This window comes from Mesoplodon mirus (genome assembly GCF_964341445.2).
Source record: "Mesoplodon mirus genome assembly, chromosome: 13".
In the NCBI taxonomy this organism is placed as follows: domain Eukaryota; kingdom Metazoa; phylum Chordata; class Mammalia; order Artiodactyla; family Ziphiidae; genus Mesoplodon; species Mesoplodon mirus.
Genome location: NC_138989.1, coordinates 2,381,902 through 2,395,282, shown reverse-complemented (window position 1 = coordinate 2,395,282; position 13,381 = coordinate 2,381,902).

Sequence of the window (13,381 nt, the reverse complement as noted above, 5' to 3'; positions counted from 1 at the left end):
CACCAGCCTCACCACTGCCACCATCTCCACCATCAACATCACCACCTCGGCGATCGTCACCATCTCCACCATCATCATCATTATCATTGTCATCATCATCACGATCAGCATCACCACCATCATCATCATCACCATCAGCATCACCACCATCATCAGCATCACCACCATCAGCATCATCACCATCAGCATCACCACCATCATCATCATCACGATCAGCATCACCACCATCATCATCATCACGATCAGCATCACCACCATCATCATCACCACCATCATCACCATCACCATCAGCATCATCACCATCAACATCACCACCATCATCATCATCATCACGATCAGCATCACCACCATCATCATCATCACGATCAGCATCACCACCATCATCATCACCACCATCATCACCATCACCATCAGCATCATCACCATCAACATCACCACCATCAACATCACCACCACCATCATCACCATCACCATCAGCATCATCACCATCAACATCACCACCATCAACATCACCACCACCATCATCATCATCACCATCAGCATCACCACCATCACCACCATCACCGTCATCTTCATTTCTATCGTCATCTCCATTTTACAGGGACGTAGAGTGACTTGTCCAGGGTCACACACCTATTAGTGGCAGTGAGGTGGTTTAAGCACAGGCCACGTGACTGCAGAGTTCACACTTTGAACCTCTCTGCCACACCACCTCTCACACGCATACTACTTGGTAGAAGCAGCCAAAGTAGACTTATTATTAATATCGTCCTACTGTAAAGTGTGAATATTTAACAGAAAGACATTGCATGCAAAAATAAACAAGGAAAATACTTCAGTCATTGGGTTATGATCAAGAATTTTTCACTTTAATGAGATTTCAAAAATATAATGACATGCAGAACATTTTGTAGAAAATATTATTTTAATAAATATCAACTTTATGTGTGTTCTCTTTTTGTACTATCTTGTTAGACTTAAGCAATATAGACATAATTTTTCCTGCTTTTTACTCCTTGAAGTTATTTTTATGCAGTGTTCTCCTATAATAATATAGCTGCTCCACAAGAAAATCTGAATATTTATATCATATTCAATCTTTTAAAAATATTTTATTGAAGTATAGCTTATTTACAATGTGTTAGTTTCTGCTGTACAGCAAAGTGATTCAGTTGTACATATATATTCTTTTTCATGTTCTTTTCCATTATGGTTTATCACAGGATATTGAATATAGTTCCCTGTGCTCTACAGTAGGACCTTGTAGTTCATATTCAATCATATTGATAAGCCATAATTTCCCTGAACTTTCCCCAGTTCTTTTCCAATTTATCATGATTATAAATACTCATGCTATAAATACTCTGGATAAAATATTTTGAGAGGAGTGGTTTCCTGGGTTCTATTCCACAGAGTGGGATTTTTAGGTCAAACATTTTTAGGTCAGATTTTTAGTTGCTTTCACATATTTCCTTATGAGGGTGTTGATTTAAGTTTTCTAGCATATAGAATATACAATTTATAATGACTTTTAAAATGTAATTATATCAGTTAGGATGCCTTCAGCTACAAGTAACAGAAGACTATTCAAGACGACTTAACAAGACATTTGAAGGAAAAAATGGTATCAGATATCCGTTGGAACCCCAATTTCTCCCACCTCTCCCTCTGCCATCCCTTATATGATGGTTTGTCCTTTTAAACTGACTCTCATCGGGGTCCCAAGATGGCTGCCAGAGATCCAAAAGCAGAGCAAGGGGTGGGGCGGAATCATGGCGTCTGGTTGTCATGACCAGCAGCCTATAGCAACAGTTTAGGTGAAAGATCGTTTGTGCTCAGGCCAGAGTGGGAGCAGTGAAGAAGTAGTCAAATCCTAGAAATTTTATTTTTTTGACCACACCGCGCAGCATGTGGGATCTTAGTTCCCCAACCAGGGATGGAACCAGCGCCCCCTGCAGTGGAAGCGTGGAGTCCTAACCACTGGACCACCAGGGAATTCCCTCTAGAAATATTTTGAAGACAACACTGAGAGAATTTTCTGTTGGTTGGATGTGGGTTGTATGAGGGAGGCATTGAGTAGGATTCCGAGATGGAGCTCGGTCCACCCGGGCCCCTAAGGAAAGACCCGCAGGGCAGATTGTTACATGAGAAAACAAAAGTCCCAGACAGCACCTCTATATGCATGTGTTGACACAGATCTAGGCAAATAGATAGAAACAAATATGGAGGCAGATAACAGAGCAATAACTGCCATTACCCTTGGGAAGAAAACTTGGAAGTGGGTGTGGGAGGAGGGAGGGAGAGGAAGGACTTAAGAGTTTTTACACAGTATATTTCTCTCACATTTTTTGCTACAAACATTAATTCCTCTACTACCTACGTAATGTTTGAAAATGTTTGAAACAATTTCCAGAAATTAAAATTTCAGAGTATGCATAATAGAAAAATAGAGAGCAATACTAGGGTGAAGATGAGCTTTATACTATGATGTTATTGGAGTACTTTTTTAAAGGACACATCTGCAGAGACAGACAGATATATGGCCAGAGGTGATCTCTGGAAAAGCCCAGAAGAAACCGGTAAGAGGGCAGCCTCAAGGCAGGGGAAGCGGAAAGTTACAGGTCTGGGGTGAAATGAAAACTTCCTTATACCTGGTAGCATTTGAATGTGCACATATTAGCTATTTAAAGTTAATTACTTAAATGTTAAAATAAAAGATAGAAAAATGTACATGCCCAAGTAACAAATTAACACACATAAAACAAAAATGAAACCATCCCAAGAAAGGTTAAGTTCCTGTGGTCACAATCATTTCTTGAGATTGGTTTTAGGTGAAGTCTGAGTGAAAAGGTGAATAGAATAGGTAGTTGGGAAGAGTTTCCATGAGCCTAAGAGATTCTGTAATCTCTCATTTTAAGGCATGGTAGACATTGATTTGGACAGCTCAATTCCTAAATTGAAAGAGGAAATGGACTAATTCGAAAAGCATCCGGTCTACAGAGATCAGTAGGTGTTTATTGAGCTATGGCGCTGAGTTAGGCATTTGCTTGCTTTCTAAGGGGAAAGGTGGAACACTAAGTTATTTTGGTCGAAAGTAGAAAGAAAAGACTTCAAGTAACAGCAGTGACAACAAGAACACCCGTGGTTTCCATAACTTGGGAAACCGTTCGTGTCGTCCCGGTTACAGCTCTTTGCCCACAGAAGGACAGCAGAGGATCTAGCCATCGCTATTCCTTGGTGGATTTGTAATTTCCGAGTATGTTTAAATGTTTGCCTCTTTGACTGGTTAGACGCACTACCGTCGGTCTACCTGCATTTGGTTTCTCTTCTTATGAGATCACAGATTAATCCTCCCGTTTCCCTTCAGCATTACGGAGGGCAGCTATGTAGGAGATGAGGAGAAGAAAAACTATGGTTTGGTAAGAGTTGACGCAAAGCTACAGTGGTGCTGGTGAATGAAGGGATCGGGGCCAACACCAAACGGTTCACACTTCAACAGTCCGAGATCCCTTAGAGGCAAACTTGTGCGCCGACAGCCCAAAGGCAAACACAGAAAAAGCCGCGTCTCATGATAAGGGGGGGGAAGGGTTAAGCTGTTGACAAGATCTTGGCTTTCCTTCCAGATTGGACTGCGGTCTGTAGGACATCAGCACCTTCTGAATGGCAGATTATTCAACAATTTCAAAACAAGATTAAATTATCTAGTTAGCAAAAGGGCTGGTGTACAGACCCGGGTCAATCTACCCCAGGGCTAGGAAGATGAAAGCGCTTTTCCCAGCCATTGGCAGTGGCGTTAGCACATTACTCCTATCTCTCCATACCCGTCCGATATTCACACACAGTGATGCTCTGGAGACAAACGCGAAGCCATGTGATTTCCCCCTGCTATGTTAAAAATGCTTTTCTATTTTTTCAAGCGTGCTTCCGTGAAAGAGGGCACATCTGTTTTAAGTCCTCTTTTATGAAAATTACTAAGCTTCCTCAGTGTGCTTATCTTTTAATTTGGAAATTCTTTGTAGCAATAACTTGAGAAAATAACCAACCATATTTCTGGTCCCTTTACAAAATAAAGGCTTGGAGGCGGGGAGGAAAAAAAGAAAGCACGAACGAGCCATTTTAGAGCTTTGAACTCCGTCTTCTAATCCTTCCCCTTTAGGCCTGGGTGGAAAGGGCCCCCTCATTTGCGTTTAGAATGGCTGAGTCCCGCCTTGATGGCTGTTGGCTTGGTCCCCCAGCCAGACCCAGGCTTATTCATCAACTCCCCGGCAGGGGGGAGCGCTTCTCAACGCCAGCGCTTAGCGCCAAAGTTCAGCTTCCCTTTATAAGCCTCTTTATTCCTCCCTTCGTCCACCCAAAACCGTTTTTTACAAAGTTTCTCACCCTTTCCCTCCCTCCGGAGGGGTTCCTTGAATGGACAGGACGCTGGGTCACTGTTTAATACCTCAGCCTCCCACCCCCAGCATTTTTGTTTTGAATAGCGCATAATAGACAGGGGTTTATTGGCCATATGGCTTTCTGCTTTTAAACTGGGGTTTAAGGCTCAGACATAATCAGCGATGGAGCACAGAGTTGGATCCAAAACCTTGAGATTCCTCCTCTGGACTTCAGGGACCAATTCTTTTCCTTGCTGGCTCTAAGCAGTGATTCAAGGAGAGGTTGGAGTGCACGGTGGGAAATAGGACAGGACCTGAGTCAGGCAATGAAAGAAGAGATGGGGCATCCTATAGGTGTCTTTTCTGTGGCTGACCCACTTCTCGGCTTCGGTTTGATGACTCTCTGCAAGAAGCACAGTGAAATTCTCGGTTTTCCTCCCTGTCAAGTGAGGCTAATGACATTATAATATATCCAACAGTCTTATAACAGTCTTATCATCCAAAGCAAGGGATTCCTGAACAGCCAGAATGTTTTCCTGCATATGCTCTGTTGAGAGGCTGAAGATAAAACAAGAGGAAATAAGAGGTAATTGAGTCCTTCTTGTCCAGCCACTTAGCAAGCCCAAACACCTCCGACCTGGAAGCCCTGGATCGCATTGCAATATTCATGTCCACGAGATTGACTTGCAACTTTCCTGGCTCCTTAACCACGTAAGGCAGGAGATGTTGGTCCCATTTAGAGAAATTCTACGGCGTTTGATGTTTTCCTCCTCCCGTACAATGTCAGGGTCTTTCCATCCTTATCTTGGTGGAAAGGGTCAAAAATAGAAATGAAATCTAAAATGATTAGTTCTGCTAGGTGAGCAGCTCTGATGACCAGTATTTGAACGCGACTGGTGGGAACTTGTGGCTTCCTCTCATAGCACTTACTTTGCTTCGTCCTAGGATGTTGGATGTTAAATTTATACACTATTTAGAAAATGAACTGAGTCAAAAAACCTTGCTCACCATAAATAGCTATTTACTGTGCACCTACTATATACAAGAACCCTCTAGGCTAGGCACTCAGGAGAAATGCAAATCAATAGAGAGATGGTTTCTGAAGACTCCAAATCTAACAACAAGGACCTACTATAAAGCACAGGGAACTATATTAAATATCTTGTAATAACCTATAATGGAAAAGAATCTGAAAAAGAATACATATATAACTGAATCACTTTGCTGTACACCTAAAACGTTGTAAATCAACTATCCTTCAATGAAAAAAGACTCCAAATCTAGTTGGAGAGAGGAGGTCTGTAAAAAGAAAAAGTACAAGCCCTGATCAATGTCAAAAAGAAGTCCAGGAGGGCTTTCCTGGTGGCGCAGCGGTTGAGAGTCCGCCTGCCGATGCAGGGGACGCGGGTTTGTGTCCCGGTCCGGGAAGATCCCACATGCCGGGGAGCGGCTGGGCCCGTGAGCCATGGCCGCTGAGCCTGCACGTCCGGAGCCTGTGCTCCGCAGTGGGAGAGGCCACAGCAGTGAGAGGCCCGCGTACAGCAAAAAAAAAAAAAAAAAAAAAAAAAAAAGAGGTTCAGGAGCATTTATTCGTAAAATAATGCACAATTTTATTCTTGGTTCTAGGAATATAATAATAAATAAGACATGCAACATTTCTGGTGTCATGCAGGCTACATACTAACTGGGCAGGAGAGTGAGGATAGACAGTAAACATGCAAATAAATAAAACAATAATTTCAGATAGGGATACAAGTGATGAAAGAAATAGAGCGGTGTCGTGAGCTGGGGGGTGGTAGGCGATACTGCCGCCACTTCCGGGAAGTAACACTGAAGCTGGGGTCAGCCAGATGCGGAAGTAGAGCCAGCAAGGTGGGAAAGTCGCCAGCCAGGTGAGGAAGGTAAAGCTGGGAACAAGCTAGAAGAAGAGAAGAGGCAAGGAGGTTGGAGAGAGGCAGGGGCTGGATCATCTAGGGCTGAGTTTTGCATGCTTTGTGTGCGTATGAATCGCCTGGAGACCTTGGCAAAATGTGGATCCTGATTCAGGAGACGTGTTTCAGGGAGGGTGAGATTCTGCATTTCTAGCAAAGTGATGTGATGTTGCCCCTCCAACCACACTCAGAGTAGCAAGGACCAGAGCCTTGGTCTTCCACCTGGAGAGAGAGCTTTCACAACCCACAGGTGACTGTAATGAGCATCCACGGCTGAGAGCTACTGATTGAGCATCCCGGCTGGGCTAAGTGTGAGGGTTGTATTGTCTTTGCCATTGGAAGGGCTAAGAGCCACCGACTGGCCTCCAGAGAAGGTTTTCAGTGGTGGACCAGAAGTCTAGCTTGAGCTAGATCATGACAGGTATCATGTTCAAAGACGTCCATTTGAAATGGATAAAATGTATAACCCAGGTTTCTCAACTTATGCATTATTAACATTTTGGACCACACGATGCTTTGCCTTGGGGGCTATCTTTGTATGGTAGGATGTTCTCAGCACCCCTGACCTCAACCCACTAGATGCTAGTAGAACATCCCCTCTAGTCCAGAAATAACTAGAAATGTCCCCAGACGTTGCCAAATGTCCCCTGGTGGGGAGATAGACCCCAGTTGAGACTGGCGTGAACAAAGATGAAGAGCCGGGAAAGTCAAAGAGACACCCATTATCTGACTGACGTTCAATAAATATTTGTGGTTAATTGTTCTGGAAAGCAGTGAGCTTTGGGAGTAAGTCCCCCTCTCTGAAGGCAGATGAAACACATGCTTAAGGCATCAGCAAAAGCAAAAAATTTTAAAAGAAAAAAAATTGACATTGAAAAAGGAAAAAAGGCACCCAGCTAGACAACATGGGAAGAATCAGAATTCTGCTAGTCTTTTTTATACTGATTTTATGCTTTAATATTGCCTTATTTGAAAGAATGAGCTACACGCAACAACATGGGTACATTCGACAAGGTTGAGGCCAGACACAGAAGTAAATCTTGTTTGAATCCATGTAAGTGAAGTTGGAGAACAGGCAAAAGCAATCTAGGGTTTTTGAAGTCAGCTTTATGATTCCCCTGGTGGGGTGGGGGTACTGACTGGGATGGGGCCCAAGAGAGTCTTCCGGGTGCTAGAAATATTTGCTGTCTGGAACTGGGTGGAAGTTATATGAAAGCATACAGATGTAAAATTCACTGAGTTGAATCCTTGAGATTTGTGCCCGTGATGTATGTTGTATGTACATAGAAGACCTCCTTTTTACTGAGCTTAGAGCTCCTCAAGGTATTTCCCAGTGTGACCCAGGGAATGCCTGGTTTATTTCTAGCTGGATGAAAAGAGCTATGCCATATGGTTGTTAGCTGGGTGCAGAGCTTGGTGGAGGACCCTTATGATGAAAAGGCAAGTGTCAAGACAGGCAACACTATCCAACCCATGAGGGTGGCTGAACTTCTGCTGGGGAAATACAATGCACTCTTCCAGCCACTGGGATGTCTTGCCCCAAACAGGCTCGAAGGAGATATGTCCTCAAATCCTCTCCCTGGCAGAGAGCAGCTGACAGCTCAAATTAGGTTCTTGGCATCAAAAAATAGAGATGGATTGATGGATAAATAGAGACATGGAAAGACAGGGAGATTGAGGATTTTGCAGATCAAGCCTTAATGTTAATTGCAGCATCTAGGATGCAGGCATTGGGTGTCCACTCTACAATTCTTCCCATTATTCTACATGTTTGAAACATTTCATAATGAAATTTTGGAGAAAAAAATCAGGCCCCTTGTCCTTCTGTTTCTGCCAAGCTAAAACAGCCTGAGAGCTTATATAATGGAGCAAATATCATTTTAAGGCTCCATTATTGTTTTTAAACCATTGTTAAAATCATTAACAATTAGGTTATTTAGGGACGTAATCTAAAACAAAATATCCAAATACATTTCTGGAAATACATGTTTTTTCATGTGGAGATGCTTTCTCAAGAAAAGACTTTTTCTATCTACTTGGGGGCAATATATATGATTCTTTGAAATTCAGTTGTCTAGAACAAAATGCCCAGCGACTCCTTCCTAAAGATGCCCAATTAAGGATGAAATGAATTGCTGTTTTCTTTCCCTGCACAACTTTGTTATAAATAGCTGAGTTGGGATGAGACCCCTGTGCTGTAGCCGCTGGGAGCCTGTGAGGTCATTGGTGAGAGTGAAAAGAATCTGGCTGCCCTCAGGTGTTGGGGGACTCTGTCCTCTTGGGAGGGGGATTTAACAAAGGAATACATTTCAAAGGAGACACTGTGTTTTCCACTCTTTTTCTGAAGTGTTTTCAAACACATTCCCAGCTCAAAATTCTTAGAAGTAAGAAAAGGAGGCAGCTATCAGACGACCCCTGAAGCAGCTGACAATTCAGAGAGAAAAAAATAGGGTCAGATTTGAGAGACGAGAATCCCAGTACATTCCCACCGTAGGAGAGCTTGATTTATTTTTGCTCCACCCACTGGGGTCTCAACTTTGAAATGCTCAGTACAAAAGATTTTTACTAATGCCCTACTTGCATGCATTCTCTTCTAAAATGTGACACGTCTTACTTCCATCTTATCCCAAGCCGGTGCACAGCATCTTTATTATAAAAGGATGTTGCATCCGCTTAAACTCACACACCTCTGGAAGGTGACAGAGAAGGTAAATTATAAATCAGGTTTGTTTCTTTTTCAATGGGTGTGTGTGACGTGTAAAGCAGTACACACATCTCTATTAAAAGAAATCAAATCAAACATTTTTAAGGTAAAAAGTAAGGTTTCCCCCACCTCTGATCTTTTCTCCCTTCTGTCTCTTTCTCTGGAGACAGCGGTTGGGTGTGAATATTTCAGGATGTGTAGGAAGAGAAATTAGCTAAATTGGATTTTATGCATGTGTATATGACTACTTTAAAAGAAAGTTTATAGGGCTAGTGTAATAGAAAGCATTTTTTAAATTTTATTTATTTATTTTTGGCTGCTTTGGGTCTTCGTTGCTGTGCGCAGGCTTTCTCTAGTTGCGGTGAGCAGGGGCTACTCTTCGTTGTGGTGCGCGGGCTTCTCATTGCGGTGGCTTCTCTCATTGCAGAGCACAGGCTCTAGGCGCACAGGCTTGAGGAGTTTTAGCACTCGGGCTCAGTAGTTGCGGCGCATGGGCTTAGTTGCTCCGTGGCATGTGGGATCTTCCCGGACCAGGGCTCAAACCTGTGTCCCCTGCATTGGCAGGCGGATTCTTAACCACTGCGCCACCAGCGAAGTCCCAATGTAACGGAAAGCATTTAAATTAGGTTTTGGCATGAAAAACACCTCTTGTTCATGATTCATCCTCAGACTCCTGAGTCTTACAAAGGGGTAGAGATGATGCCTGATAGGTTTTCAATTTAACTGGTCTTTACTCGCTTACATTTTGTTAATCAGTTAAATTTTTCATAATTTAAATATATTTAAATCTTATTTTCATTTATAATATTTTAAATCATATGTACAGTTTATACAGTCTATATAATATAGGTTTTACATGGTATAGCATGTAACATTAATCTATATTATATATGAGTATTATTAAATAATCTATTATTATATATAGTATAGGTCAGTAACATATGCTATATATGTGTATGTGTGTGTCTATAATTTTCTGGTTGAATTTGGCTGTATTCTTTAAGAATTGCAAGGTAACAATAAAGATGATTTGTGGTGTTACTAACATTATCAAGTCAAAAAATAACCTAAAATATTCAGACGTAGGATTTCTAATTACCGGTGTTTATAGCCACCAAGGTAAGGCAATCGTTTTTGACAATGAGATGGTCTAACACTTTGATGTTGAAAAAACCCAAACAATATTCCTCCAGTGATAAACTTTTTGCATCAGCAAGATGTAAACTTGCAGGACTGGTATAACTCGGTCACTAGTGTTTCCCAAACACCACCACCCAGTGTGGATGCCCATTTTCCTAGAATAATTGGAACAGAGACTTATGCTTGACCCGGTGCCTTGAATTTCCACCAAGGGTCCAAAGCCTCCACCCCAGTAGGTCAGTCATGGGAGCTCAGACTTCATTTCTGGAAATTCTCTGTCAGGGGATCAGACGCTCAGATTAGCAGTAGTGTGAAAGCCAGCATCACCTGTTATCCTTTCTGTTGTCCTGGAGAAAACTGAAACGGAATAGTTTTGATTCTTGCATGGCGTTTGGCTGAGATAAGAAGCAGAGAGCCAGGAAGATGAACACTGACGTGCATGCATGACGTTTTATTTAAAAAATCTACCTAGTTTGATGCTCCCTATATTTCTGTATTTTTCCACTAGTCCACTCTAGCTAGCATTTCTGTGGCATTCACTATATGGTTGTGCTTGACATTGATGGTACCTTGACCCTTATCCAAACTCCTTAGATATGTTTTGAAACTGGGGTAGCGTACTGTAATAACAGTCATATCTCTACTGTGGCATCGTGTGTGTTCACACTGTGTAACGTCAGTAAGGCTATAGAGAGCCTCAGTTCTTGTTGCCAAATGTAGGGTTTCTATTTGGATTTAGGCAAAGAAAGAATTATGGGTTTGGATTAACTCATTTAACTCTTAGAACAGCCCTATGCAATAGATACCATTTCCACTCAGTGGATAAAGAAATTGAGGCACTAAGAGAGTAAGTTATTTGCCTGAGGACACATGGCTGATGAGTGGTAAGGCTGGAATGTGAACCCAGGTGGCCAGTTCCAGGCTACATGGTCTTAACCACTATACCACACTGCCCGGCACTTTACATATATTGTTATCTGTGAAAAAAACCAAAAAAACAGAAAACAAAAAAAACATAGAATTACCATATGACCCAGCAGTCCCACTCCTGGGCATATATCTAGACAAAACTATAATTCAAGAAGATACATGCACCCCTATGTTCATAGCAGCACTATTCACAACAGCTAAGACATGGAAACAACCTAAATGTCCATCGACAGATGAATGGATAAAGGAGATGTGGTACAGATATACAATGGAATACTACTCAGCCATAAAAAGAATGAAATAATGCCATTTGTAGCAACATAGATGCAACTAGAGATTGTCATACTAAGTCAGACAGAGAAAGACAAATATCATATGATATCGCTTATATGTAGAATCTAAAATATGACACAAATGAACCTATCTATGAAAGAGGAACAGACTCACAGACCTAGAGAACAGACTTGTGGCTGCCAAGGCAGAGGGGGTTGGGGGAGGGATGGACTGGGAGTTTGGGGTTAGCAGATTCAAACTATTACATTTAGGATGGATAAACAACAAGGTCCTACCATATAGCACAGGGAACTATATTCAATATCCTGTGATAAACCACAGTGGAAAAGAATATGAAACAATCTATATATACACAACATTGTAAATCAACTATACTTCAAAAAAAATAACAAAAGCACAACAACAACAAAAAAACAACGCTGCGTCTTCAAGTCTTTATTTTTTTTATTTTTTATTTTTTGCTGTACGCGGGCCTCTCACCGTTGTGGCCTCTCCCGTTGCGGAGCACAGGCTCCGGACGCACAGGCTCAGCGGCCATGGCTCACGGGCCCAGCCGCTCCGCGGCATATGGGATCCTCCCAGACCGGGGCACGAACCCGCATCCCCTGCATCGGCAGGCGGACTCTCAACCACTGCGCCACCAGGGAGGCCCCAAGTCTTTATTTTAATGAGCATCACATTCCATTGTTCTGTGCTGTTTTTGTCAAGCTGTTACATTCATCCAGACATATATGAATGTAAATGTCATGTAATGTGAATATAATGGAAAGAAAAATTTGATGACAAAATGACATATTTGACTTTAGAATCTCTCACCTCAATGTGTATGAACATCAATCAATTTGTCCTTTGAATTCAAAAGTACATTCATGGCAGTGTTGTTGTAGATGAGTTACAGACACACCTGGGCGACAACCATGTCCGGGTAACTAAAAGTATTTTGTAACACACACACACACACACACACACACACACACGCACACACACGCACACACACAAACTATTTTCTGCAGGTTCCTAAAAGAGAGAGCCTGGGTCCAAATTCTGCTCTAATGTGAACCCACATGTTCTTGAGTTATCTATACAGTATTTCTATGCCTCAGTTTTCTCATCTGTGAAATTGGACTTGTACATGTATCTAGATCATTGTTATAATAATCACACAGTGTTTTCTCCATGGCTTTGACATCTGCACCTCAGCCACTTTTGGAGAACTGACTACAGCGGTATGCCTGGCTTCATGGGAATGTGCCTTCATCCAGTTTATTCAACCCTGGAAGCAGGACCATGGGAAGTGAGACAGAGATTTCCTGTCCAGGTGCAGGCTGCCCCTTCACCTCCAAGCTCACACTGCCAGACCACAGCCAGCGGGCAGTCAAGGACCCCTCCTGCCATCCTCTCATTGTTTCTTTTTGTCCTTCTCTCTTGAGATAAGGACTCTGGGGGCATAGGAAACATGCCACATTCGAGGGTAAATGAGGAAATTCTGTAAACCTTCCCAGGACCCTAATGATGAATCCTAAAACCAATAATCTGCTTTTAAAATGGTTCCCCTAAGAGCAAACCAGGCCTGACCTGTAAGAGCCAGGTCACTGCCAGCAGACTAGCTGACAACACTATCACCCAGTTCCGACAGACAAGTTGCGTTCCATGAACTTGGAGCAAGTTCTTACTGAAAACAGTTTGACAATTTCAAAATCTTCTGCATTCTAAATTGGGGAGGAGGGTCATTAAAATGCTATTATTACTGCTCCTGTGAACACTCATATTGGACACTGAATTAATCATTTGGAATAAGTAGAAATGACTCATTGCTCAACTAATGTTTCTTTACCAGGAAAAGCTTATTTTTAGCAGTTTTCTGTACCACTGGAAGCTTACACTATTCATTTGTGATTCCTTTGGACTCCTGTATCAGTCAGGATGGTCTAGGTTATGCTGCAGTAACAAATAAGCCCCGATTCTCAGTGCCATAAAAGAACAAGAGTTTATGTCTTATTCTTGTTGCG